Here is a 4,855-nt window from a genome sequence, read left to right as displayed (position 1 = left end):
CAAACAAAGAATCTTACGATTCAGCAAAAAAAAAAAAAAAGGGATCATTGCCAAAGAACTAGCGACATCTCTGCAAAGAGGGTTGTTTTCATTCAACCGACCACTGTATCCGAATGTTTTCCATCATAGCTTTTACATTAATCACAGAAACTGTCGTAATATTTTATAAAAGAACATTGATAACTTATTTTTAAAAAAAATTCAAAAGATTTCAGTCAATAAACTCTTTAATTTCATTAATTTTCTTAAGAAATAATATATTATTTCTTGACTCCAATGGCGTCAGTGGCCATAACACAACTTGCATAATATAGCTCGTAACATTATCGACTAATCTAACGAGATTACTCAACGATTACTCAACTTTTATATATTTACAGTGATTCGCATTGAATTTCTGAGTTTTCATTCAATATTTATCACGTTTGTACAACTCTCCATATATATTAAACATCAATAATAAAAATTCATTGAAAATTACTCACCGAATATTCGGAGGAAACTATTTAACCCCTTAGAGATGTCTAGTGTTTCCAAATATCACTGGTCACTAATGTCTATCCTCTATTAGCGCATCATAGAAAAAAATCATCGGGAAATAAATGTCCGGTGTGAACGCGATGATCACATTCAGAGCATCATTCTTTCCTGTATTTTTAGTTCCTGTTCTGGTTAATTGACGGCTCTCAGATAGTCTAATCGGCGATGCCGGGAACCGAGGGCGGATGTGAACGAACACGATGTAGCACGAGGATGAGAGGAGCCACGAAACGTACGGCACACTGGTCGAGCTCTGAATGACTGTCGTCCAACGTTCGTTCTGTTCGTGGGCTTCGAACATTATAACATGCAGCAACGAGGGCCGGCGCATGTCGTCTGCCCTCTCCCTTTCTCTCTCTCTGCCTCTCTTTTTCTGTCTCTCTTTCCCCATAGTGGTTCTGTGTGCTTGCGTATGGCGCGTGTATCGCAGCTTCGTGTGTACACGGAACACGAGTATGAACCACGCTATGCCACCCTAAGCTCTATCGACCAGTCTATCTATCGGTCGTTCCTTTCTGACAATTATTATCTTGAATGTTGTCGAAGACGATTTCGCGGCAAGTAATTAGCGACGTCTTTTGCGTTTAAAATGAACAATGAATGGTTATTATATGTTATATGAATATTGATCGAATAGTAGCCCAGTATGAAGAGTTCAAAGGTTACTGGTCCTTTACTGATGAATGAGTTTTTCTTTTGGGAAAATAAAACTGCAAATTTGTAGCCTGATTTATAGTAATTATCTGAAATAAAATAAACTGAATTAGTATTATATTGAAGATTCAGTAGATTATTGAATTAAGAAATAATTTATTAGATTTTAGAAAATTGAATTAAAATTTATAAAAATTGAAATTGGAAGCACATTAAAATAAAAATATATTTTAATTCTAATATTGAATTGACGCTACATATATGACGTACGTATATGTGAATAAAAAATTTAAAATATTCAAGAAAAAATTACTTGCTGTTGCTATCACTTAATACATAAATCATTCATTTTTAATAAGCGTTAGTATTAACTCATCAGTATAATTTTTTGCTTATGTCATATTACGAATGATAAGAATTTATATATATTATGATTAAAATTTATATAATTATATATATGACTTTTAAACAAATATCCAAGTTATATATAATTTTATTAATGCAAATTACAATTATAGAAATCTATTCCATGTGATCATGTTTTATAATTTTTAAGATACATCAGCTATATATTTTATAAAATATTATATAAATTTTATTTCCAATTAATATTATATATAGTAGATAAAAAAATCTTATATCATTAAAATCAAATAAGTAATTGATATATCAAAATACGTGCTCCAAAGGCTTACCAGACGAACTTCAATGCTTCACACGTCTATCATGTGGTACGTAAAAGTGGTACACCTGCACGATACCACGCCAATCAGTATCGACCGCTTTATCGACTATTAACCATGGTATATGCTCACGTGCGAGCATGTGGTAAATTTACATTCTCAACCGCTCGTAAAATACCTTATGTCAGATACAGTAGGCAATAATTTACAAGATAATGCTGTCTGTTAATTCATGCATCATAATTACTGCTTTTTATTTAAATTTAAATTTTATTCGGTAAACATATATTAATATGGTAAATTATAGAAAGCGATTGATATAATAAAAATGGTTAAGTAAATTTCAAATGTTATTTAATTATTTCCGCTTCTTCGAATATCATAAGTGGTAATAGAGTAATTACATTTTGGAAGATGTAATGCTGTTTGTGGGATGAAAAATCGAAGATCGATCGAAATTGCATCGACCAATGGCATCAGCGTTCCATCCACCGACGAGTAATCAAATTACGCTTTGTCGTGGTCGAGCAATCCTGTTTTTGCTTGTCATGTAATTAAACTGCGTCATTGAACGTGTCAGGTTTATAAAATTTCGATAATCAACTTTAAACGTTCTCCATCGATGGATCATGAATTACAGTTTCTTGATCCAGATTTCTGATTAAAATTGTTATAATAAGAATTTTTTTGCATTTTTATTTTGATATTATGATTTTCAAATTATTCTCTCCAATATTTGTGAAGTAATTACATGTATATTAAGTAATGAATAGATTTGTCACTTATTAATTAATTATTAAAAATTAATCATTATTAAAAATTTTAATTTAATTATTTATGATAAATAAATTTTTATTTATTAAATTGCTATATACATATATTAGTTAGAAATAATAATGAATATTTTAACTTACTTTAACAGAATATATGTGATTTAATATTCAACGATGAGTTGAAAACACGATTTTTATGAATGACTTTATGAATATCCGAATGTTTTAGAATCGTGACAATCTGTGAATCAGTTTCATTTACTCAGACAGAGAGAGAAAATAGTAGATGAAACAATATTAATGCAATCTAGGATAATGATTGCAAGTTCCTTGAAAAAGAGAGGGAAGCACCCGTCATCGTTATGGAGCAATACGTGCTTTCCCAAGATTTTTCCTGCGAACTCGTGTTTCTTCTTTTCTTCGACTACATGTACTCAAACTGTCATCCCTGAAAATATCGTTCAATTAATATTAATTGCAGAAATAATATGAATCATGATTGATTCATCATAATGTTATTGATGTTAATTTATATGTGCATAGAATAGATTGTAAAAAAGTATTGAATTAAAATTCTTATTTATAAATGTAAATATTTTTCGATAAAATCATATTTCAGTCATTTTAAAATCATAAAATATTGCAATATTGTTTCCATTTTTATGTTATTTTATTCAAAAAACTTATAAAATTTTTTCGTCTCGTTTTTCTTTCTCATTCTCTTTATTGATAATTTTTTTGATAACTGTGTCACAATAGATTTTAGAAATTGAAGAAATAATAAAATTGCGAATTATATAAAAACAAATTATATTGATATTGAATTTATCTCGAAAAAATATTTATTATGCATTAACGTAATATTATAAGAAGAGAATTAAAAATTTCCTGAATTCCATAAACTAAATTTTTCTTTTATGATTATTAACGTTTCATGATGAAAATTGCGTCACGGAATGGTTAATTGACAATTCTATGACAAGAGAACATCGTACAAAAGAGGCATCTGGTCCAAACTAGAAGGGACTTTCAAGGGACTAATTCATCGTATTTCTATACCAGACAATCTTGCACCCCTTTAGACAAGGTTCCTCTTGCTTTGTCTAACTTCTGAAGTCCTTAGAATAGATCCAGCTGCTGGATCTTTTATGTCCTCGACAAGTTTTCGCGCTCTAACTGAACACGTGCAACCTTGAGTTTTATTCTTTTATTTTGTTTTTTGTTTGTTTTATTGTTTTATCGAAATTTGTGTCTTGAAGTATTTCTTGTAATAATGAATTTAATAATGATCCTTTTAATGTGAAAATTATTCTTTTCAATTTATTCAATTCTATGTTCAATATGTAATTTTAAATAGATTAAATAAAATTTAAAAATTGTATTTTAAGATATTTTTATATTTTTCAAAGACATTATTGTCTTTTATAAAATCTTTTATAGAATCATTATCTTTATTAATTTATGTTTCTTAAAATTGAAAGATTAATAATTATTAATTAATAATTTTTTGTTTTTGTAAAAATTATATTTTGAAATCCATATATAGAATTTTTTAGAAATTTTAATAACTTTATATGTTTAATTCATAAAACTTTATACTTTCAAATAAAATTTAATAAATAAATCAATATGTAAGTATATTTTTTTCACATATATTAATTTCATATATATTTATATTTAATAGTTAAATCTTATGAAATCTTATAGTTATGCAAAATACATTACATATCTAATAACTATATAGTATAATTACTATAAAAGCTTTAGACACTTAGCCACTGTTCCTTTGAATATACGATTTCATTACATTTCAACGATAAGCATGAAATTACTAAGTATAATTGAAGGAACAAGATTATATAACTTACAGATATCGCCTATATGTCATATAAGAATTAATGATTTTTGATCAAATTTTCTTTGCGGTTCATGAAGATTCATTTTCTCCTATATAAATAATTTCGATTGGATTTATTAATCCTTTTGGATTAATTAATTTTGGATTTATTAATCCTTTATGAAAGTTTATCTCTCTTCCTTTTCAGAATCGAAATAATATTATTCCTTATATATTTTTTTTTATTATATAAATTATTTTCTTTTTCACCTAAAAAGTTAATATTAATTATATTTCATAATATTATATTATATTATATGATATTATATTTTTGTAAATTATAATTATTATATAAATATATATATAAT

General features: G+C 27.1%; 1 protein-coding gene across 4 annotated transcripts in view; it reads right to left on the bottom strand.

Annotated features, from left to right (window-relative positions):
- LOC102673583 (Y+L amino acid transporter 2) overlaps positions 1–1,210 on the bottom strand; it is a 30,147-nt gene extending 28,937 nt beyond the window's left edge. The window contains exon 1 of one of the 4 annotated variants that reach the window (XM_031515096.1): positions 486–1,210. The gene's annotated coding sequence lies outside the window, so the exon portion shown is untranslated. The remainder of the gene's footprint in view (positions 1–485) is intronic. The other 3 variants (XM_031515097.1, XM_031515098.1, XM_031515099.1) reach the window with 3 other exon arrangements.
- Between the last annotated feature and the right edge of the window lie 3,645 nt (positions 1,211–4,855).

This window comes from Apis dorsata, unplaced genomic scaffold, assembly GCF_000469605.1.
Source record: "Apis dorsata unplaced genomic scaffold, Apis dorsata 1.3 scaffold_52, whole genome shotgun sequence".
Lineage (NCBI taxonomy): Eukaryota > Metazoa > Arthropoda > Insecta > Hymenoptera > Apidae > Apis > Apis dorsata.
Note: the sequence above shows the minus strand (reverse complement) of the source record. Positions and strands in the feature narration are given on the sequence as shown.